The 25,752-nt window shown below is 32.9% G+C and overlaps 1 long non-coding RNA gene across 1 annotated transcript in view; it reads left to right on the top strand.

The window, feature by feature from the left end:
- LOC141279069 (uncharacterized) overlaps positions 1-25,752 on the top strand; it is a 384,583-nt gene that overhangs the window by 207,312 nt on the left and 151,519 nt on the right. Inside the window, exon 2 of the long non-coding RNA XR_012332821.1 lies at positions 10,438-10,475. This is a non-coding gene — a long non-coding RNA (uncharacterized lncRNA). The remainder of the gene's footprint in view (positions 1-10,437; positions 10,476-25,752) is intronic.

Raw genomic sequence — 25,752 nt, 5'->3', positions numbered from 1 at the left:
CCCACTACATTTATTAAGATAGAAAGTAGTAATTCAAGGGATCAGAGAAGAAGCAAACAAAACATAAAAACTTTACTGGTATAAGTTCTATTTTTTTTTAATTGGATGAGATGAGAATGTATATATACATATATTGGTTTCTTAATTAAATTATATTTTAAGACAGGAAGGTTTTCCCCATATATATTTTTTTCACTGAAAACTTTTCCTCTTAAGTGTATTATTCAATGGAAAATAATTCCCATGTGGTAAATGAACTGTCCAGTTATTACTGTCAGATCCTGTTTAGTTAATGAGTAGTCTCCAACGTGATTTTATCCACTGCACTGATTGAAATGCTATAAATGATGTAAGTACTCATTTTAATTACTTACATCATATGTAAGTAATATTCTTTTCGCTACATATTCTTTTCTACACAGTGAGAGTTAGGTAGAAAAGCATATCCTTTTCTATACAATGAGAGTCAGGTAAAACAGAAAGTGCTTTTAAACAGCTCTTTAGAGAATCATCTGGCTATCAGTTTTAATTGTTCTTGTCAAAATAAAGAAAGAAAATTATACAAGGTAACATTTTTCTCAAATTACAATAAATCGGATTGTGCAAGATAGTAGACAGTTGATAAGTTGAAGATAAAAGGTACAGAAATTTGAAAGAAGATATAAGGAAATAAGATACACTCAGTAAGATGGAAGAAGGGCTGAGCCCAATAAAATGGTGATAAGGAGGTAGGTTCACTTTAAAGAACAGCATCTCAAATAACCTCAGTAGAATATGACCTGAGGTCATATTCTTTTACTTTTGAAAAAAAGCTTCTGAATTTTTAGTAAAAAGAAAACAAAGTACAGGTTATTCAACTCTCATACTTTGATAGATACTATCACAAGATGGCACAGGCAGTTGGCATTTGGCCTGGCAGTAAGCACCACTTATTAAATAGTCAGTGTGTGGCTCTGTGTTTAGATATGTGTTTAGCTATCTCAGGAGCAAAACAGGACACATGTTTAAAATTAAAAAGGGGCCGTATGTTTAAAAGTCTTACACACAAACTGTAAATATGTAATGTACATCCACTTCAAAGTTAGTAAGTAATATACATTTTTAAAAAGAAGTTTGTGCTGTGCTCTGTACTTTAAAAAACACTAACTTGTACATCTAATGCTAAATTGTATTATGTTACAGTCCTTTTAAAATAATCTGTTCTTTCCTTCACTGTCACACTTCTCAGTTTAGTGCTAATATCAAAAAACCCTGTAGATTATCCACTAAAATATTATTGTTTATTTGACTATAGCTGAGTGCTATAACTATGTAATAGTGTAGTCCAGCTAGTCAGAAATCTTAGTCTAAATCCCCCCTCTTCTTTGATTACAAAGACTTAACTGTTTGTATTGTTTCATAAAACATTAGACTCAAAATTATTCACTTTTATGGTTTTAATTTCAAGATTTATTGTCTTGAAGTATTGCTGGTGTACCACAACAGTAAGAATCTTATTTCTAAATACTTATCTACCCTTGCCAAGAACTGCACTGAGAGTCTCCATCCAGGCATCTATCAATTCCCTCTTGGTTTGTATACAGTTTGATTATATTTTACTTAAAAACTTAAAAAATATAAATCCCATGATAGTCATATAAAATAGATAATGTTTTTCAATTAATGATGTCCCTTATGTAAATATATTTTTAATATAAAATTATAAAACTTTTCTTGGAAAAAGGAAAACTTTCCTTCTTTTCCACCATACATTAAGAATCTGCACATTAAAGTATAGCATCTATAGGGACTTATCTACCATTTTCTCAAAACTTCCAAAGGTGAAGAGGTCAATTCTAGAGTTTCGAACATAGCAGAGAGCTTGCAGAAAAGGCTAAATCAGAGCAGGCGACATGAGCTATTTAGAGGAGAAATTGACCTGAAGATCTTGTAAGGCAGAGCATAAAAGTGATTATTTGAGAAACATCATATCCATCCCTCCTGATGGGCACAGAAAATTAAATGTGGACTATTCCATCCATCCTTTGGTCAAGTGAGGAGTACTGGGTTTCAAATGGCATAAATGTATGGGGATGAAGGAGATACCAGAAATCCTGTCCGAGTATGATCAGACCTTAATTTGACCACTCAGCCAATTTTTCCCAGGACAGACCTGACTTATGCTTCTTTTGCCAGTTTTTTTAATACTAGGGCTCCATTTCATGCTTTAAAACGTCCTTGTTGAGGTAATAAATTAATACACACACTCTGTCAAACCAAATATAATGGTCAAACCGACCCATCAGACAAGTGGGTTAGGTAAGAAAATAGAAACCAAGTTACATAGTCAAAACAATATGGTGTGAGAGAAACCAGGAAATCTCAGGCAGAAAGATAGGCTAAAAGATGATGATTCAGGGGCTTCCCTGGTGGCGCAGTGGTTGGGAGTCTGCCTGCCGATACAGAGGACACGGGTTTGTGCCCTGGTCCGGGAGGATCCCATATGCCGCGGAGTGGCTGGGCCCGTGAGCCGTGGCCGCTGGGCCTTCGCGTCCGGAGCCTGTGCTCTGCGGCAGGAGGGGCCACGTCAGTGAGAGGCCCGTGTACCGCAAAAAAAAAAAAAAAATGATTCAGCATCTTTCTATTACTAGAGAGCAGGTATTTCCAGCAGTGTTCTGTGAAATTGCATCTCAGGTTATTTTCGTTTTGACTAAAATATCTGTGTGAGTGAATAGGCAAATGGAAGGGAAAAGATCTAGAGAGTATGTTTATATCTATCCTTGATAGAAATACAATCATCAATGAAAAAATAATTATGCCTCAAAAGAAAAATATGTATATAAATTTCTATCAAGTAGTACATTGGGTATAAAATAGAATTACCATCCTATGCATACTCTGAGTGGTGTTATACCTCAAAGTGGAATACTTGAAATAATGGTTGTGGTCTTAGTAGTTCAATGAAAGCTATCAGAACTGGTTATGATAAATAGGTGAAAGGACTATGTCTATTTGAGTTTAAATGTGTCTCCTAGTCATAGGATAGTAAAATATCCATAGCAAATGTTAAATGTTAATTTTAAAATGCTTTTAACAAAAGTACATTGTGGAATTACATCAAACAACACAATGGATTTGCAAGAATATTTTTTTCTGTTTATCATCAAGCTGTTTACTCACTAAAGCCCAACAAGAACATTTATGGCATAGAAAATATTAAGGAACAGGTTTCATGCATAAAGGGATATGAAGACTGATTATAAAAGTAAAATAAATGAAGCAATAGGGCTTACTTTACTTAGCCAGGTAACATAATAACTCATAAGCAAGGATATGTATTTTCCAATTGATAAATTATTCTATATGTGAAAGATATTTGGTATGTATTTACTTTAAAATGTACTATATGTTATTCAAGCACTTGGTGAGTTGATGAAACTTTAATGGTACACACTCTTAAGTATTTTATTTTTCTTGAACCTAAAACAGTCACTGCATTGTTTACTTTTATTTATATTTGGCTTATCTTGACAAATATACAAATTTGTTGCATTCCAGAAAACCATACATGAATTGTTTCCTCTTAAAAGTAGCCTGCTTTTACTGTTAAAGACAGATTAAAATAAGCAAATTTTTATTTGTATTTCGTTAAATTACGTAGTACCCAATATGCAGGGTACTGATGCGGTGTAGTTTGAAAGGTGAACAGATGGAATTTTATTTTTAGCTCACATTAGCACACCCCATCAAACACTCATTTGCCTGATATACCAGCATAATAAAGCTTACAACTTTAAAGTATAGCTTTGCCAGTGATGTAAAATTTAAAAAATAAATATGGAATAAATATTTGGTTATAACTCTGATGACCACTGAGTTGCTAAAGCTATTTATTGTAAACAAATGGTAAAAGGAAAACTTCATTTTTATTGCTGGAATATATCCAGCTCTAAGCAATGTAAAGAGCTTTATCATTTAAATTTTTTTTCAAGGAAGACTTACAATAGAGAAAGGGGAAAAAAATTAAGGGTACATAGATACCTGTTGAAGTAAATTTATGAAAGAGTTCTCTGTATTTCAAGATTATAAAATTCTGTACCCACTTTGCTTGAGGCATTTTTTCTGAGGCAGAATAAACTATCAGTTTAAAAATATTCAAAATGTTTAATACAGATGGCTGTTAATGGATAAAATCAATTATCTTTTTTGTCTATAAAAATTGTATGCATTATTTTATATGTAACACTTGTGCTAACATTTTGTTTTTTATTTGAATTTCATTTTATTTATTTATTTTTTATACAGCAAGTTCTTATTAGTTATCCATTTTATACATATTAGTGTATACATGTCAATCCCGATCTCCCAATTCATCCCACAACCAATCCCCCACCCCCACTTTTTCCCCTTAGTGTCCGTACGTTTGTTCTCTACATTTCTGTCTCTATTTCTGCCTCGCAAACCAGTTCATCTGTACCATTTTTCTAGATTCCACATATATGCGTTAATATACGATATTTGTTTTTCTCTTTTGGACTTACTTCACTCTGTATGACAGTCTCTAGGTCCATCCACGTCTCTACAAGTGACCCAGTTTCATTCCTTTTAAAGGCTAATATTCCTTTGTATATATATATCACATATTCTTTGTCCATTCATCTGTCGATGGGCATTTAGGTTGCTTCCATGACTTGGCTGTTGTAAATAGTGCTGCAGTGAACATTGGGGTGCATGTGTCTTTTGGAATTATGGTTTTCTCTTGGTATAAGCCCAGTAGTGGGGTTGCTGAGTCATATAGTAATTCTATTTTTAGTTTTTTAAGGAACCTCCATACTGTTCTCCATAGTGACTGTATCAATTTACATTCCCACCAACAGTGCAAGAGGGTTCCCTTTTCTCCACACCCTCTCCAGCATTTGTTGCTTGTAGATTTTCTGATGATGCCCATTCTAACTGGTGTGAGGTAATACCTCATTGTAGTTTTGATTTGTATTTCTCTAATAATTAGTGATGTTGAGCAGCTTTTCACCTGCCTCTTGGCCATCTGTATATCTTCTTTGGAGAAATGTCTATTTAGGTCTTCTGCCCATTTTTGGATTGGGTTGTTTGTTTTTTTAATATGGAGGTGCATGAGCTGCTTATATATTTTGGGGATTAATCCTTTGTCCCTTGATTCATTTGCAAATATTTTCTCCCATTCTGAGGGTCGTCTTTTCGTCTTGTTTATGGTTTCCTTTGCTGTGCGAAAGCTTTGGAGTTTCATTAGGTCCCATTTGTTTATTTTTGTTTTTATTTCCATTACTCTAGGAGGTGGATCGAGAAAGATCTTGCTGTGGTTTATGTCAAAGAGTGTTCTTCCTATGTTTTCCCCTAAGAGTTCTATAGTGTCGGTCTTACATTTAGGTCTTTAATCCATTTTGAGTTTATTTTTGTGTATGGTGTTAGGGAGTGTTCTAATTTCATTCTTTTACATGTACCTGTCCAGTTTTCCCAGCACCACTTATTGAAGAGACTGTCTTTTCTCCATTGTGTATTCTTGCCTCCTCTGTCATAGATTAATCGACCATAGGTGTGTGAATTTATCTCTGGGCTTTCTATCCTGTTCCATTGATCTATATTTCTGTTTCTGTGCCAGTACCATATTGTCTTGATTACTGTAGCTTTGTAGTATAGTCTGAAGTCAGGGTGTCTGATTCCTCCAGCTCCATTTTTTTCCCTCAAGATTGCTTTGGCTATTCAGGGTCTTTTGTGTCTCCATACAAATTTTAAGGTTTTTTTGTTCTAGTTCTGTAAAAAATACCATTGGTAATTTAAGAGGGCTTGCCCTGAATCTGTAGATTGCATTAGGTAGTATAGTCATTTTCACAATATTGATTCTTCCAATCCATGGTGTATCTCTCCATCTGTTTGTGTCGTCTTTATTTCTTTCATCAATGTCCTATAGTTTTCTGAGTACAGGTCTTTTACCTCCTTAGGTAGGTTTATTCCTAAGTATTTTATTCTTTTTGTTGCAATGGTCAGTGGGATCGTTTCCTTAATTTCTCTTTCTAATCTTTCATTGTTAGTGTATAAGAATGCAAGAGATTTCTATGCATTAATTCTGTATCCTACAACTGTACCAAATTCATTGATTAGCTCTAGTAGTTTTCTGGTGGCTTCTTTAGGATTATCTATGTAGAGTATCATGTCATCTGGAAACAGTGACAATTTTACTTATTCTTTTCCAGTTTGGATTCCTTTTATTTCTTTTTCTTCTCTGATTTCTGTGGATAGGACTTCCAAAACTATGTTGAACAATAGTGGTGAGAGTGGGCATCCTTGTCTTGTTCCTGATCTTAGAGGAAATGCTTTCACTTCAGTGGTGAACCATTGAGAATGCTGTTTGCTGTGGGTTTGTCATATATGGCCTTATTATGTTGAGGTATGTCCCTCTATGCTCACTTGCTGGTGCTGAATTTTGTCAAAAGCTTTTTCTGCATCTGTTGAGATGATCATATGGTTTTTATTCTTCAATTTGTTAATATGGTGTTGATTAACAAATTGACACATTGATTGATTTGCATATATTGAAGAATACTTGCATCCCTGGGATAAATCCCACTTGATCATGGTGTATGACCCTTTTAATGTGTTGTTGGGTTCTGTTTGCTAGTATTTTGTTGAGGATATTGCATCTATATTCATCAGTGATATTGGTCTGTAATTTTCTTTCTTTTGTAGTATCTTTGTCTGCTTTTGGTATCAGGGTGATGGTGGCCTCATAGAATGAGTTTGGGAGTGCTCCTTCCTCTGCAATTTTTTGGAAGAGTTTGAGAAGGATGGGTGTTAGCTCTTCTCTAAATGAACGATAGAATTCACCTGTGAAGCCATCTGGTCATGGACTTTTGTTTGTTGGAAGATTTTTAATCACAGTTTCAATTTCAATGCTTGTGATTGATGTGTTCATATTTTCTATTTCTTCCTGGTTCAGTCTTGGAAGGTTTTACCTTTTTTAGACTTTGTCCATTTCTTCCAGGTTGTCCATTTTATTGGCATAGAGTTGCTTGTAGTAGTCTCTTATGATGCTTTGTATTTCTGCGATGTCTGTTGTAATTTCTCCATTTTCATTTCTAATTTTATTGATCTGAGTCCTCTCCCTCTTTTTCTTGATGAGTTTGGCTAAAGGTTTATCAATTTTGTTTATCTTCTCAAAGAACCAGCTTTTAGTTTTATTGATCTTTGCTATTGTTTTCTTCTTTCTTTCTTTTTTTTTTTTTTTTTGCTCTGATCTTTATGATTTCTTTCTTCCTACTAACTTTAGGTTTTGTTTGTTATTTTTCTCTAATTCCTTTAGGTGTAAGTTTGGATTGTTTATTTGAGATTTTTCTTGTTTCTTGAGTTAGGATTGTATTGCTGTAAATGTCCCTCTTAGAACTGTTTTTGCTGTATCCCATAGGTTTTGGATCATTGTGTTTTCGTTGTCATTTGTCTCTAGGTTTTTTTGATTTCCTCTTTGATTTCTTCAGTGATTTCTTGGTTATTTAATAAGGTATTGTTTAGCATCCATGTGTTTGTGTTTTTTACATTTTGTTCCCTGTAATTTATTTCTAATCTCATAGCATTGTGGTCAGAAAAGATGCTTGATATAGTTTCAGTTTTCTTAAATTTACTGAAGCTTGATTTGTGACTCAAGATGTGATCTATCCTGGAGAATTTTCTGTGGGCGCTTGAGAAGAAAGTATAATGTGCTGTTTTCAGATGGAATGTCCTATAAATATGAATTAAATCCATCCGGTCTGTTGTGTCACTTAAAACTTGTGTTTCCTTTTTAATTTTCTGTCTAGGTTATCTGTCCATTGGTGTAAGTGATGTGTTAAAGTCACCACTATTAATGTGCTACTGTCGATTTCCTCTTTTATAGCTGTTAGCATTTGCCTTATGTATTGAGGTGCTCCTATTTCAGTTGCATAAATATTTATAATTGTTATATATTCTTCTTGGATTGTTCCGTTGATCATTGTGTAGTGTCCTTCCTTGTCTCTTGTAACATTCTTTATTTTAAAGTCTATTTTATCTGATATGAGTATTGCTACCCAAGCTTTCTTTTGATTTCCATTTGCATGGAATATCTTTTTGCCATCCCCTCACTTTCAGTCTTTATGTGTCCCTAGGTCTGAAGTGGGTCTCTTGTAGACAGCATATATACAGGTCTTGTTTTTGTATCCATTCAGCGAGCCTGTGTCTTTTGCTTTGAGCATTCAATCAATTCACATTTAAGGTAATTATCGATATGTGTGTTCCTATTACCATTTTCCTAATTATTTTGTGTTATCTTTTGTAGGTCCTTTTCTTGTCTTGTGTTTCCCACTTAGGGAAGTTCATTTAGCATTTGTTGTAGTGCTGGTTTGGTGGTGCTGAATTCTCTTAGCTATTGCTTGTCTGTAAAACTTTTGCTTTCTCCATCAAATCTGAATGAGATCATTGCTGTGTAGAGTAATCTTGGTGCATGTTCTTCCCTTTCATCACTTTAAATATATTGTGCCACTCCCTTCTGGCTTGTAGAGTTTCTGCTGAGAAATCAGCTGTTAATCTTATAGGAGTACCCTTGTATGTTATTTGTCATTTTTCCCTTTTTTTCTTCTGATTTTATTGAGATATAATTGTCGTAAAACACTGTATAAGTTTAAAGTGTAGAGCATAATGATTTGACTTACGTACATTGTGAAATTATTACCACAAGTTTAGTGAATATCCATCACCTCATATAGATACAAAATAAAAGAAAAAGAAAAATATTTCTTTATGAAGAGAACTCTTAGGATTTACTCTCTCAATAACTTTCATATATATAACATAAAGCAGTGTTAATTACATTTATCCTGCTGTGCATTATATCCCTAGTACTTATTGTTGCTTTTAATAGTTTTTCTTTGTCTCTTATTTTTGTCAGTTTGATCACTGTGTGTCTCGCTGTGTTTCTCCTTGGGTTTATCCTGCCTGGGATTCTCAGTGCTTCCTGGACTTGGGTGGCTATTTCCTTTCCCATGTTAGGGAAGTTTTCAACTATAATCTCTTCATATATTTTCTCAGGTCCTTTCTCTCTCTCTTCTCCTTCTGGGACCCCTATAATAAGATGTTGGTGCGTTTAATGTTGTTCCAGAGATCTCTTAGGCTGTCTTCATTTCTTTTCATTCTTTTTATTTTATTCTCTTCCATGGTAGTGATTTCCACCATTCTGTCTTCCAGGTCACTTATCCATTCTTCTGCCTAGTTTATTCTGCTATTGATTCCTTCTAGTGTATTTTTCATTTCAGTTATTGTATTGTTCGTCACTGTTCTTTAATTATTCTAGTTCCTTGTTAAATATTTCTTGCATCTTCTTGATCTTTGCCTCCATTCTTTTTCCAAGGTCCTGGATCATCTTCACTATCATTATTCTGAATTCTTTTTCTGGAAGGTTGCCTATCTTCACTTCATTTAGTTCTTTTTCTAGTGTTTTATCTTGTTCCTTCATCTGGTACATAGTCCTCTGCCTTTTCATTTTGTCTATCTTTCTGTGAATGTAGTTTTCATTCACAGGCTGCAGGATTGTAGTTCTTGCTTCTGCTGTCCTAACATTTTAAAAATCAGTTTCCTTACCTGATCTTTGCAAGGAAATTAATTATATTCTCACTAACTACTTTATTTATTGACCCAGTTTCTCATTTGGGGAATAAAGGAGTTATGAATAATTTTTAAATTTCACTTTGATGGTTCTGACAACCTACTATGTAACCCACTTAACTGTAGTCCATGCATTCTCAGTGGGAGTAATATTGTCCCCAGGAAAGTGAAAATGAGTTACTGGGGAGAGAGCAAAAAACTTTAGTATATTATGTATGAAGCACAGCTATATGAATATATATAAATAGATATATCTGTGGTATTGAAATTTCATATATGCAGGTGTGATTAGGAAAAAGGTTCAGAAAAAGCTACTTAAGGAAGGAATAATGAATAAAAAGAGAAACACTGCTCTAATCCCCCTTCCATTTTTTCCCCCTTTCTTTTGAAATGAAGGGACATATTTTATGTAATCCAATGTATTGATCTTAATTATGGAGTTGAATGGGTTTTGCAGATGCACACACCTAAAGCAAAAAAAAAAAAAAAATTCCATCACGTCAGTCCATTTCCAAGTGATACCCTCACAGAAGCATATGAATATTTGTATTTTTAAGTTTAATTTCTCTCATGATAGATTATTCTTGCCTCTTCTTGAGTCTTATATAAATAGAATTGTACAATATATAATCTTTTGTTCCTTTTATTTCTGCATGGTTTTTGTGAAGATTACATGTTATGAATATGGCATGATTTGGTTATCCTTTCTTCTGCTAATAAACATTCGAGTTGTTTTCAATCTGTAGCTTAATAATATAGCTGCTATGAGCATCTTGCATAAGTCTTTTTGTAAAAATATGTTTCCATTTCTCTTAGGATATACCAGGATGAGTCTGGGTTAGCTGCGTCATAGGGTAAGTGTACAGTATTTAAAGTTTTCCAAAATGGTTGTAAATATTAAAATTCCTACCAGCAACTCATGAAAGTTCTAGTTGCTTTATATCCTTGATAACACTTGGTATTGCTGGTCTTTTAAATTTTTATACATTTCAATAGATATCTCATTGTGGCCCAGACAACTGGTCCTATCTTTTATTTAAACTTTTGATATAAGTTTGTTATTCTCTTTTTTTTTAAAGGTTACATCAAAATATCATTTATCTTGATCAATGTGGTTTTTTATCACTCCCTTAAATTTTCCTCTGGACTAGTGCCTCACCTCTTCCTAGCCCTGGCTGTTTAACTTGCATTATCTCGATGACTAATGAAAATCTCTACAGGTTATCCATGAAACATGTATCTGAAAGGCAAGATTCTTATTATTAACCCCCACTTTTTGACTGTGGTTTGGCTGTCTTCTGAATAACACCCTAATGTCAAATATTTTCTGCTTGTTTATATTTCCCGTTGTTTATGTGGGAAATCTGTGAACCTTCTCTCCCATATCTATTATTTCCCTCAACGTGAAGTTAGTCCATTAGTGCAAAAATTCTGGCATCTCTCCTTTCTCTCTTTCAATCCTCTACGAGGAGCAGGAAACACTTATTCTAATGGTAAGTTTAGAAGAAAAGACAAAAAGTCCGTCTATGTTGATCCCAGTCCCTTCCTTGTGGGATAAAGTCAACATTGCCAGAAGGTTTAAAGCCATCTGCTCTGTGGGGGAGGCAATAATGATGTTGTCAGGGACTATGTGGGTTAGCATACCTAAATCATGGATCTAGTGTAAAGAAGCTCAAATGTCTACATAAATAAGTAAACCTACTAACCTTGGGGAAGGGGGGAAGTTTTGGATTTCATATGCTGACTCAGTTGTTTTACTTAACATTTGGTTGTGAAGCCAAGTGAAGAAGAGGTGTGTGCATGTGTGTGTGTGTGTATGTACAACGTCATAGAACAACAATTGAAAAAAACAGAGAAAGGAGAGAAATGAGAGTATGAAATGTCTAATTTCAGAGAAAAAAGAAAAAATGTTGTAAAAATTAAGACAGTAAGTCATAAACTTTATATCCAAGTTATACAATGGTTCGTGTTTGTATAGAAATTAAATTAGTTTTGAAACAGAGGAGTTTTGAATAGAAACATATTAAACATAGCAAATATATAAAAATCTGGAAAAAAGTGATTTCAGTGGAAAAAACTCATCAAAAGAATCAGACAAATGCAACATATTATATTCTTTACCTTCCCCCTTTAGGCATATGCTTTCAATATTAAAAAATGTCTAGACTTATAACAGTCAAGCAAATGATACACAATGGTTTTTTCTTCCATGTTGCACAAGGTTGATTAGAAAATAAATCGCATAAGTTACAAAGTATTGGGGAAGTTTTTATTCAGATATTTCATCTCTGACTTACACTTGCAGGTCTGAGAAATAAAGCATCCATTGGAACACTTTTTCTTCCCTAGCTTTCAGTTATCTCATGATTAAGTGTTGGTACAAAAGCAATAATTAGAAATAGTTTATTGTAATGCAAAGACGTTGATTACATTTGTAATCAACAAATGATTACATTTTTAATGTAACTTGTAATTTAATTTAATTTGTTAAGTTTAAACAAAGATTTGCTCATTGTATAAGCCAATAAACTATTCCAACTGACAAAACAAGTTGCAGAGGTGGGAATATTGTTTCCTAAAGATTATCTCTCTTCTTTTCAGTAAAGTATCTTCAAATTACTAGTATTAAATCTATCTAAGAATGTATCATAGTTGGAGATATTGGAAAAAATCTTTAAATGCCACAGTTATTGCTGTGGTACTAAATTTACCTCTGAGAATGATCAATCTTAATTTTTTTCCTAATTCATCACTCAGTTTTATATTCAGTACTTCTTATGTCTTACACTAAAAAAAAGTTAAATGTTCGGCCATTCTTTCAATGATAGACAACTCTTCAAAATAAAAATAAGAAAGCAGTCTTAGTTATTGACTACTTATCTCTAGACAGTGCTTTGCCATATACCAGTGCAAGCTGTAAAGTGCCGCTATATTCTGCATCTGTGCAGTCATCAATCACTTAAAAGTCTCCTACAACTGACCGTCACTGTCAAAGTAATAAAATTGACAGTGTATAAAATAATGTTATTTAATGGGAAAAGGTTAACTTTTTATCAAAATATTAATGTTTTACATTGCATCAATGCAAACTGTAAAAAAAATACATTACAAAACAAAATGTAATATCTAAATCTTTAAAACTTCTAGAAGAAAACATAGGAGAAAAATCTTTGTGATCTTTGTTAGGCAGAGATTCCTTAGGCATAGCACCAAAGCATGATCGATTAAATACTATAAATTGTAACTTCATCAAAATTAGGAACTTCTGCTCTTCAAAAGATGTTGTTAACAGAAAGAAATGTAAAGCCACAGGTTGAGAGAAATATTTAAAATCCTATTTCTGTAAAGGATTTGTGTCAAGAATGTATAAGGAACTCTCAAAACTCAATAAACAGCAAACAAACTAATACTAATTAAAAGCAGTCAGGGCTTCCCTGGTGGTGCAGTGGTTGAGAGTCCTCCTGCCAATGCAGAGGACACGGGTTCGTGCCCCGGTCCAGGAAGATCCCACATGCCGTGGAGCGGCTGGGCCCGTGAGCCATGGCCGCTGAGCCTGCGCGTCCAGAGCCTGTGCTCTGCAACGGGAGAGGCCACAACAGTGAGAGGCTCGCATACCGCAAAAATAAAGAAATAAGTAAATAGATAAATAAATAAATAAAATTTTAAAAAGTAGGCAAAAGATTCACACAGATAAGTGAGCAAATAATACATACTAATGGTTTATAAGTACATGAAAAGATGTTCATCATTAACCATTTGTAAAATTCAAATTAATATCATAATAAAATATGACTAAAACCTACTAGAATGGCTAAATTTTTAAAAAACAATATTTAGAAAACAGACAATACAAAGTTTTGGCAAAGCAACTGAAGTCCTATTTTGGTGGGAATGGAAGATGGTACCATCATTTTAATTAAAAAATTTAAAAGATAATGTTTTAATATGTTTTCTAAGAAATTATATAGTTCTTAAAACTTCAGATGGCAAATCCAGGCTAAATATCCTGTATTTTAAGTATAAAAGTTTTATTCCTATTTTAACGTTAGAGAATCAGTTTTTCCTCAACTACTCTCAATGAGCATTGTACCAGTTAACAAGAGGCACCTAATTATCACTTAGCCTAGAAGAGGCTCCGACCTTAGCAATTACATAGATTTAGGTATGCTGACCTTTCAAGCTCTCCAACACCCAGAACACCAGCTGAAGTAGTAGAGATGGCAGGAGCAACTCTTTAGTGAGTAGAAAATGGAGGTTTTACATTAGGGCACAGAAAGTTTCAGCCACAGGTTAGGAAAAATTATGTTAAAGTGTTTTCTTTTCATCCAGTTTTACTTAGATATGTGACATACAGCACTGTATATGTTTAAGGTGTAGAGAATAATGATTTGATTTGCATACATGATGAAATGATTAGAACAATAAATTTAGTGAACATCCATCATCTCATATAGATGCAAAAGAAAATAATTTTTCCTTGTGATGAGAACTCTTAGGATTTATTCTCATAACAACTTTCCTATGTAACATCCAACAGTGTTCTTTATAGTAAACATGTTGTACATTACATCCCTTACTTACACTGAAGTTTGTACCTTTTGACCACCTTTATCCAGCTAACCCTCTTCACCCAGGTCTCTGGTAACAACTTATCTGATCTCTTTTTCTATGTATTTGTTTGTTTTTTGAAGTATAATTTACCTACAATGCTATTTTAGTTCCTGATGCACAACATAGTGACTCAATATTTCTTTACAGTACAGAATGATCATAATAAGTCTAGAGAATTATAACATATGAAAGTGTGTGTGTGTGCACGCACATGTATGTATGTATGTATGTATGTATTTGAACATCACAGGCTTTTGATTGTGGGTCATATATGTACTGCCTTCATTCTTGGGCGAATTGTCTTCTTTGATTGGGAGTAATTTTTATAAACCACATATTTTCAAACCTGTTCCTCCTTCCTTCTCTTCTCTCTAGAATTGCTGCTAGATATTGGAGCACATAAATCTAACTTTCAATTTCGTAGTAAATGCTTTAATGATTTCTGTGTCTTTGTTTATATGCACTGATTTCTGGGAAGATTCGTCAGCCAGACCCTTGTGCTAACTTAATCTTAGAGGCATGTTTTCCATTATTATTTGGACATCTTTCTTTTCTTAAATTTTGGCAATTATATTTAATTTCCGACACCTCTGATTATTTTCTTTTTGTACAACAGCATTTTGGGAGAAAAGTAATCTCTGTAGATATGTCTTCTATATTGTTTTCAGTGTTCTTCAGTGTCTTTTATTTGTGCTTCAGTATTTGTCTTCAGGTAGGTTTGGTGCCCTTCTTCAGTGGTTGGATTCTCTTAAATATGATCTATCTTTGATTTTCTGTTAGTGTTTCTTTTTGAAGTACTCAGATGAAAGACTACCTGTACTTGTATTGTATTTCCCTAGCCAAAGTAAGAATCTCTTTTCTCTTCCAGTGAATGTCAGTTTTGTTTAGAGGAGCTCTGCCTCTAAAAATTGTGTAAGGCTGTGGGCGGGGTTGTGGGAGTGTGGAGAAGGGTAGTGACGTTTCTTGGCAGGAATTAATACTGGGTGAGCTACATGCTGTCAGGATGTACAATGTCCTAACCAACCAGTTTGCTTTCTGGATATGGTGAGAGGGTCCACATCTTTCAGGTGAGCTCTAAGTTGGCAAGGACGTGACCTTTTTATTTGATCCAATGCACATTTGGCAGGTTTTTTTGTTTTTGTCCTCTTGCCATATATATATATCACCAGTTTTAGGTTTACAATCCAATGTGTTTTGGTAAATTCAGAAGGCTGTGCAACTATAATCACAAACTAGTTTTTGAATAGTTAAATCACCCCCCAAAAAAGCGTCATCCCAACTCTTTACAGTGAATCTCCACTCCCACCACCAGTTCCAAATAAAAGCACTGATCTGCTGTTACTTCTTCTGGAAATTTCATATAAATGGAATGATACAATATGTAGTGCTTGATTTAGGGTGCAAATATCACAGTTGCTATAAATGTGGAGAAATAACTGAGATGATTTATTTTTCTTTTATTAATTATTTGCCAAAAGAAAATCATCTTCATTTATCTTCCACTACCTCTGCTCTGGAGATTATTCCTTGATTCCACTAGGAAAACTCACCATGGAGTTCCTATCACTTGCCTCACAGAATTGATGTGAGAATTAAATGTAGTAACGTATATAGGGCTTATGTCATAAATATTGAATACTTTTGTTTTTGTAGATGTAGTTTTGTGGCTGTTATATTATTTGCTAAATATAGGCATCAGAAAAATACTAATTTCACATATTAAGGTGACAGTTTTCTTTTTAGTAAACTAGAGAACAAGGTCTTAGAACATACCTGCAAATGGCACAATAGTTTCCAGATACAAAAACATAAATGATCTAACTTTGGTAAATAAGATTATATTAAGCTGGGTTTAAACACATTTACTTTTCATAGAAAAAACTGACCAGGAATTTATATACTTATATTGCATGAACATGTACCTTAAATTTGTTTTTTGGAATGAGGGTGAAGAAGCAATCTTTGATGATGAGAATTTTTATTTAGTAGTCATTCTTTTTCTTATTAAAAATAACTTCCATTTTGGGAGGTTCAGCTTTTGGTTTAATTCTGTTCCCACAAACAATGTTTTAAGTCTTCATTTTAAAAAAGATATAGATTCTAGGAAAATGTCTTTATTTTTCTTTCAGGCACTCCACAATATTTGTTCTTGGTGTATGATTCATATTAATTTTTTTTTACTGGAGGCAGATGCAATAACCAAAGAAGTCTTTAGAGAAAAGAATTCAGCTCAGGCTCTATTTTTAGTTTGAAATGCAGCTGTAATGGGAAAAAAGAAGCATAGAAAGAAGTGTAAATTGGAAGCATTAATGACTAAGCTTCTGAATCTATTTTATATGCAAAGTAATTTTAGTTAATTGAGCTGATCTTTTCTGTCAACATAAGTGCACATATGAGGTAAGAGAGACTCTAAATTAACCCATCCAAATATCATCACTTTTACTAGTTTTATTTCTACTTACATGAAAGATGGTAAAATGAGATGATTGTTTCAAATAGTGTATGTAAATAGCCTAACAATAACTGTTTTATATCCCCTCAACTTTTTTTTTACAAGGTGAACGAAGTATAATTTACATTCAGCTAAAAGAAATCACCAATTTTAAGTTTACAATCCAATGAGTTTCAGTAAATTCATAAGGTTATGCAACTATTATCACAACCCAGCTTCAGAATAGTTAAATCACCCCCCCGAAAAAGCATCCTTCCAACCCTTTACAGTTAGTCTCTGTTCCCACGACAAACTCCAAATAAAATTGCTGATCTGCCGTTTCTTTTCTTAGAAATTACATATAAATGGAATCATACAATATATAGTTGTCTCTTGCTTTTTTCAGTTAGCATAATTTTTTGAGTCATTCATATTGGTGCATGTATCAATAGTTTGTTCTTTATGCTAAGTAGTATTCCATATTTTGTCATTTTCCAGGTCATATTTTATCTATTTGACATTGGATGAATATTTGGGTTATTTCTATTTGGGGGCTATTCTGGATACTGCTTCTGTGAACATTGTGTACAAGGTTTTTGTAGATATATGAATTCATTTGTATTGGGTAAATATCTGGGAGTGAAATTGTTGAGGAGTATGGTAAACCTTATGTTTAACTCAAAATATTCCAAAGTGTTTTACAAAATGGCTGTACTATTTTAAATTCCTACCAGACATGTATGAAGATTACACTTGTTCCAGATCCTCACCAATACTCCACACTGTCAATCTGTTTTATATTATCTATTCTAGGCGATGTATAGTGTTATCTCAATGTGGTTCTAATTTGCATTACCCTAATAACTAGTGATACTAAACATCTTTTCATGTGCATATTTGCCATCCATGTATCTTATTTCATGACGTATCAACTCATTTACCCATTTATTGGTTAATGACCACTTATTTTTATTTTGTTTGTCAACTTCTTTTTCAATTGTAATGATTTTTGTATATTCTGTATAAAAGTCTATATATCTGTATCTTCCCTTCTCTTCCCTCCCCTCCCCTCCCCTCTACTTCCCTCCCTTAACCTGGAGCTTCTCTTTTTATTCTCATAACAATGTCTTTGAAGAGCAGAGGTTTTTAATTTAGATGAAGTTGTATTTTTCAAATATTTCTTTTGTTAGTCATGTTTTGGTGTCATATTGAATAAATCTCTACATATTTTCACAAAGGTTTTCTCCTACATTTTCTTCTATGTTTTTCAGTTTTAGCAACTACATTTAGATTTGTTCCATGTTTAGTTAATTGTTGTTTATAGTGGAGGGAAGGGTGAATATTTTTGCCTATAGATATCTAATTGTTTCCATTCACTTGTAGAAAGACTATGCTTTCCCTATTGAATTATCATTATTCCTTTGTGAAAAATCAGTTGACCATAAATGAGGGTCTGTTAATGAAATTTCTACTCTGTTCTGTTGATCTTTATGTCTATACTTATAACAATACTATACTGTCCTGATTTATTTAGATTTTAATGTTTGAAATCAAGTAATGTTAATCTTCTAGCTTTGTTCTTCTTTATAATTGTTTTTGTTTGTTTATTATAGATCCTTTGCATTTCCATATAAATCTTAGAGAATCATTTTAATATCTATTAAAAAGCTGCTAGGCCTCTGATAAATATTGCCTTGAATCTATTAGTCAATTTAGAGACAATTGTCATTTTAGCAGTATTTAGACTTCCAAATCATTAACATAGCACATTTCTCTACTGAAGTCTTTTTTATTTTATCTGACAATATTTTGTTGTTATAAGTGTATAGGTCTTACAGTAATTTTGTATAGTATGTTCCTAAGTATTTCTTTCTTTTTTGTACTACTGTAAATGAAAGTTTTTTAAAATTTTATTTTCAGATTGCTTATTTTAGAGTACAGAGTATAATTTACAAGAGTATATTGCCTCTGTATCCAGACATATGGCTAAATTTGCTTTGTAGTTCTAGTCATTTTTTTTTTTATGGATCCCTTAGGATTATCCACTTACAAGATCTCGTCATCTACTAATAATGATTGCTTTAATTCTTCCTTTCCAATTTTTGTTCCTTTATTTTTTTTCTTACCTATTGCATGAACTGTGGTCATTAATTATGATAAAAGTGGTGAAAGCAGATATCTCTGCATTATTCCAATCTTAAAACATATTTTTTACCACTACCTATAATATTAGCTATTGATTTTTTTATTGAGCTTTATCAGGTAGAGAAAGTTTGTTTTTATTACTTAGTGCTAAGAGCTATTATCATGAATAAATGTTAGTTTTTGTAAAATGCTTTTTCTGCCTCTGTCAGGATTATCATATGGTTTCTGTCTTTATCCTTTAATGTGAAGTATTATATTCACATATTTATCAATGTTAATCTAAATTCCATTCCTGTGATATATCTCACTTATTTGTAATGTGTAATCCCCCTTATATATAGCTGAATTTTGCTGTCTAGTATTTTGTTTAGGGTTTTTATATCTATATTTATGAGAAAATTTGTTCTTCAGTTTTCTTTTCTTGTAATAGTTTATCAGGCTTTGGTATTTGAGTAATACTGCCTACATAGAAGGAGTTGGGCAGTTTTCTCTACTTCTCTATTTTCTGAAAAAACAATTATGTGTATGGATAGTATAATTTCTTCCTTAAGTGTTTGATAGATATCACCAGTGAAGTCTTAAGTGCCAGGACTTGACTTGTAGTAAGATATAGAAATTCACTTAATTCTGCCAGATGATAAATGTCTATTTACATTTCGCATTTATCTTGAGTCAGTTTTGGGTTTGTTATTGTTGTATCTAATAGGCTGTTCATTTAATATAAGTTATTATATTTGTTGGCATAAAACTGTTCATATGGTTCTTTTAATTAATGTAGAATCAGTAATGACATCCCCTCTTTTATTTCTGATTATTTTATAATTTACTTCTTTGACTAAATGTTTATCAATTTGTAAAAAATACCAGCTTTTGTGATTTTTTTTGTTTACTTTCATTGAATTTCTATATTATTTACCACTTTCCACTTTTTATGTTTATTCTTTTTATAATTTCTTACATTTAACATAGATTACTGATTTTAGTCTTTTCTTTCTTTCTTAGTATAAGCATTAAGCTATAACTTTCCCTGTAAATGTTGCTTTGGCTGTATACCATGTATTTAGAGTTGCATATAAGCTTCTAAGCTTCTTTTAAAATTCCCCTTATAATTTCTTCTTTGACACATGGATACTTAGAAGTATCCTGCTTAATTTTCACATTTCTGATTTCCATATTGGGCAGTTGCTGATTTCTAACCTAACTCCATTGTGCTCAGAGAACACACTTTGTTTAATTTTAACTCTTTAAAAATTTACTGAAAGTTTTTGTGAAAGTTTATCATATGGTCCATACACAAGAATGTTATAAGTGCACTTGAAAAAAATGTATATTCTATGGTATTATTTGGAGTTTATAATATAAATCAATTCAGTCAACTTAGTTAATAAAGTTTAAATTTCCCATATTCTTACTGGTTCCTATCTTAAAATTCTGTCATATTCACTGAATTATTTGAGGGCTCTGTTGTCTTGTTGTCCTTATGAAATATCTCTCTTTGTATGTAGAAATATCCCTTGTTTTAAAGTCTAGATTATCTGTTATTAATACATCCACCCCAGTTCTTATGGTTATTTATTGATTGCATTATATTTCTTTTCTTTGCCTCGATTTTCAACCTATTTGTGATTCTGAAATTAAATTGCTTCTCTGTTAGATAGCCTATAGTTTTATATTTAATTTTGTTCAATCTGACAATCTCTGTCTTTTATTTGCAGTATTTAGTACATTTACAGTCAAGATAATTATATTTTTTGTAATAAGGTTTGCCAATTTTTATTGTTTTCTATATGGTTCACATCCTTTTTATTTCTATTTTTTAAACTCCTTTTACTGCTTTCTTTTGTGTTAAATATTTTTAGTATACCATTTCATTTTCTCTTGAATGTTTACTATATTTTCAAGTAATTTTAGTAGTTGATCCAAGGATTGCAATATATGTTTTTTATTTACTTATAGTTCATTTTAGGTTAATACAATCTTAATTCTGATAAATTATAGCAACTATGTTCAGTATAGATCTATTTTGTCCTTATTTCTTTGTGCTGTTATTGTTGTATATATTTCATCTAAATATGTTAAAAACCCAACTGTGTGGTGCTATAATTTTTGCTTTAAACAATCATCTGTTGTTTTAAAGAAAATTAAGAAATGAGAGAAAATGTGTATATGCTTTTTGGGGTTTTTTGCATGTTTAATAATTTTGGGTTGACAGTTGGTCATTTTAGATAATATATTACAACAGCTGTTTTATTTTTCTGAGAGAAGTTGTCTCCTTGCCTGACTTAAACTGTACAATCTATGTCCCTCAAAATATTTTGTAACTGATTGCTCAATTTTTTTTAATGCTTTTATTTTTATTTTTAGTACTATTTCTCAGAGGGTGACAGTTGTGTCTGTATGTTTAGTGGTGAACCAGTGGTTTGGAAAGATTTTTTTTTTTTTTTTTTTTTTGCGGTACACGGGCCTCTCACTGTTGTGGCCTCTCCCGTTGCAGAGCACAGGCTCTGGACGTGCAGGCTCAGCAGCCATGGCTCATGGTCCTAGCCGCTCCACGGCATGTGGGACCTTCCCAGACCAGGGCATGAACCAGTGTCCCCTGCATCGGCAGGCGGACTCTCAACCACTGCACCACCAGGGAAGCCCTGGAAAGATTTTGATAAGGTGTCTCATCTGTCTTAGCTTGAGCTGCTATAACAAATAGCATAGATGTATGGCTTAAATAACAGAAATTTATTTCTTACAGTTCTGGAGGCTGGAAGCCTTTTTACTTCCTCACGTGGGGGAGAGAGAGAGAGAGAGAGAGAGAGAGAGAGAGAGAGAGAGAGAGAGAGAGAGAGAGAGAGAGAGAGAGAGAGAGAGAGAGCACTTTGTTCTGCTCCTCTTCTTATAATAGCACTAATCCCATTATGGGAGCTCCACCCTCACGGCCTCATCTAAACTTAATTACCTCTGAAAGGTCCCACCTCCAAATACCCTCACATTGGGGATTATGGCTTCAACCTATGAACTTAGGAGGGGCACACTCAGTTTATAGTATCATACTTCTAAGGCTTTTGTCCTCTCTCAACTCAACTGTATATAAACATGGAGGAATTTATTCACAGAGAGAGTTGGGAATGGGGGAAATTGGAAGTAGGCCCAAGCAAGAAGTACATAAAATTCACTCTTGCCCAGTGCTGTTGCAGTTTTTCAAGAGAGAATCCTCTTCAATTTTTTGCCAATCTTTGTTTAATTTCCACAGAAATGATTGTTTCTGACAACAGCTGAAGTTCATGTCCTCATGAGCTATCCAGTAATGGCCATATACTATTACAGTATATGTTAGCAATGAACTAATGGGTTGAATTATAAAGGAAGTGACACTTGGCAATACTAGAGGTGGTTTGAAAGAAATTTTAGCCTTTGCATTTTGCAGGAGTCTTCTGTTGTTCCTACTGATCTTTCAAGCAACCACAGCAAAGAATAATTTTGTGGGTAGGTTCAAAGAGTTAATTATTTGAAGTGACATAAAAAATCACCATTGGGTTCAATCACTGAGACAACTGAAGGATGTATGTGTCAACAAAAGAACTGTAATTTGATAAACAATAAAAAACTAGATTTAGAAGATCTTAGTATTCAAAAGTGCTAGCCTCCATATCATCTCATCTTTGAGAGAGAATACTGAGGGTCTCCATTATCTAATTGATATAGAAATGAATGCAAATTCTTGACTTTATGCTGCCATTTATAAATATAAGGACATACTCTGTGTGGTGATATTTGAAAAACTTTTTCATGAGTTTCAAGTAAAAATACAAAAAATTTAAAAACCATACAATTTTAGAGTAGGTATGGCCCAGGGAGATTAATTATAAAAAGATTTTGAAACAAAAAAGAAAATTAAGACATATTGGTGTTGGTCTCAGCTTTGCCCTGAGTTAGTACAACACTGGGGAAAAGAAATAGAAAGGAATGTGTGTCTGATTATGGAAGGAAAAGTGGAAGTAGATCAGAGAAATGTCAGTTCTTAGATAAATAATGTAAAAGTGAGCTAACTAAAAATATTCAATTTGTCCAGTGATCAAAACTTGTCTAGAATGAGCAGGCTAAGTCAGCTTTATTTTTTAAAAAATTGTATTGAGAGTGGGCTCCCTGGAGTGGTTTGTCTGATCTTTCAAAGTACCATACCATACTTTGTGAAATTGTGAGAGAATTCTGCAGCCAAGTTTTTTACAGTTAAGATTGATATAAAATTGTTTTGTTGATAATTACAATTTGAAGTTATATTAAACTAACCTAATTGTTTTTGTGACACCATTTAAACTTCTCAAAGAAGAAGAGTAATGTTCCATCAGATGCTGGTTTGGGCTAAGCATGTGAACAATGAAATGAATAAAACTGGCTCTCATATGTTCAGTTAAATGGGATCCATTTTTACAGTGCAAGTAAAATCAAAATTAATACAATTACTCAAAATTATTTTAAAAGAGTGTAGTATAGGCTGATTGGGACAAGAGACACCTAGAAATAAGCCATAGCTCTGATACATAATAGCTATTGTTTTTTGGCAATCTATTGAATCTTATTACATCTTAGTTCCCTAACCTATAAAATGTGAATAGTAGTATTTACCTTCTGGAACTATGATAGCAATTACTGAGAGAATTTATTTGATTCACTAACTATATATTAGGGATTCAATAAATGTTGGTTCACTTCCTCACCCTTTACCACTAAAGACACTAGAAATATGAAAAGGATAGTCATGTTTAATGAGGTGACATTTTCAGCAGTTAGAAATGCTCAAATAAGACAAAACTAAAGTGATTAACAGAGTCTGCAAAAGGTGACTGGAATTATTGAAAATCTACAAAACTACTTGGACCTGGAATAGAGTTAAGGTGATTGAAGTTTTACAAGTAGCTTTGTGATCTTGATGCAGGCAGGGACATATCAATCATGTTGCTGGCTATATCAGCAGGGGATAGTACACAAAACTTTTAATTTAAGATTGATTTTACTTATTGATTGAATGGCGTTGTCCTTCCTTTACTCCTGAATAATTTAGGGCAACATCAAAAAATATACTAGATTTTTTAAATGTTTAAATCATGTGAAGTGATTGAATAGACAGAATATAATTATAAAGATATTGGTATTCCTACCAAAGGTTTGTTAAAAAGGGATCTATTTGCGGTATATGAGGAAGGTGTGTAACACACACAAAAATCCAATTTGATGCATTTTAGCTCTTTCAGACTCCTTAGGGAACTTTAAAATATGCCTTTCACCATTTCTCTCTCATGAAAATGTAAAGTGTGATAGGAAACAGCTCAGTCTGTCAGAGATATTACAGGCAATTTCCAATTACCAATTTACCATGGCATAATCTGTTACCTTCTATAGTCTCAGAGTAAAATAAACTTAGTGCCCCACACTAAGCTTCAAAAATTATGCACCCACATACACACATTAACATACTCAAACAGACACACATGCACACACATACAAACAGATGTAAAAAATGCTATTTTTTGGGTCTTGTTTTCCAGTGGAAAATGTTAGGACATATATAGACAACATTAACTGTATCTATAAAATGAAGTAGAGAGTTGTTGATTATTTTGTGAATCTGTTAAATACAGAAAACCAAACCCAGTAACTTAACGATTTAGGAAAATACAATGTCTGAGAGAGATGAAGTTGAAATATCTGTTTTTCCATATGGCAGTATGAAATAGTGCCACACATGTCTGTCTAACCAGAGTGAGAAACAGTCACTGAATGTAATTTTCTCCCAACAGTGTTTGATTATTCATCTATAAAGATGAGTATTCAAAGGTGTTTGTAATGAGCTTCCAATGTAATTTTCAAACTTGAACATGTTTTATACAAACATAAATTTTATGGCCATAAGGATATTTGAAAACAGCAACAAATAAGCAGACATATTTATGTTCTAGAACTGATAGATAAAACATATTATTGTGCAGCCACTTCTAGCACTATCAATCAACCTGGCAAAATGTATTTGAAAATAGAAGGTTATCATGTAAAATATGAAAACTATGAGGAGCCATATATTTTTTGAAACAAAATCATCTCTTTACCCTTTTTTCTTCCACACAACAACTTAGTTACTGAACTACAAATAATACTGATCTAAGCCATAAGCAGTTTTAATTAATACAGGTTGTTCATGACTCTTGGTAAAGAAAATTATTCTTAATAAAGTTGAAGAGATAAACATCAATATTGATTCACTATCTTGATTTAACAGGGTTTTTTTCTCATTAATTGCTATTCACTTGGCCTTTAGGTAATCTTTCTTTATTATGTGTTCTCCTATTTATTTTCTTCTTATTTCTCAACCAATTATATCATGCACGTAACACCCCTTCCTCAAAACAAGTCTCTTAAACAGTTCATTCAGCTGAGAAAAAAATGGTACTCTAGAAGTACTCTGATGTTCAGTTAAGATAGATAAGGGTTTGATTTCTGCCTTAGTCAATTACTATCTATATACTGGCAAAATCACTAAACTTTCTTTTTCTTTTAATAGATCTTTATTGGAGTATAATTGCTTCACAATACTTGTTAGTTTCTATTGTAAACAAAGTGAATCAGCCAAATGCATACATATATCCACATATCCCCTCCCTCTTGAGCCTCCCTCCCACCCTCCCTATCCCAACTCTCTGGTTTCCTCATCTTGAAAGTGAGGATAATAACATTACCTACCTCATAGGGTTGCTCTAAGAATTATAAAATATAATGTCAGAAAGAACCTATCTGTGTTTGTAAATAGCAAGCATTAAATAAATAATTGCTATTGTAATTACTATATAATGTTTGTATCATTGTCATACTTCAGTACATGATGTTTCAAAGATCATTTTTTTAAACCAACTATGGCCTTAGGCTAAAACAAAGTACTGCCTTTGTTCCTGGTGCTCATGTGC

Source organism: Tursiops truncatus, chromosome 7 (assembly GCF_011762595.2).
Source record: "Tursiops truncatus isolate mTurTru1 chromosome 7, mTurTru1.mat.Y, whole genome shotgun sequence".
Taxonomy (NCBI): Eukaryota; Metazoa; Chordata; class Mammalia; order Artiodactyla; family Delphinidae; genus Tursiops; species Tursiops truncatus.
The sequence above is the reverse complement of the archived record's forward strand: the minus strand, read 5'-3'. Positions and strand labels throughout refer to the sequence as shown.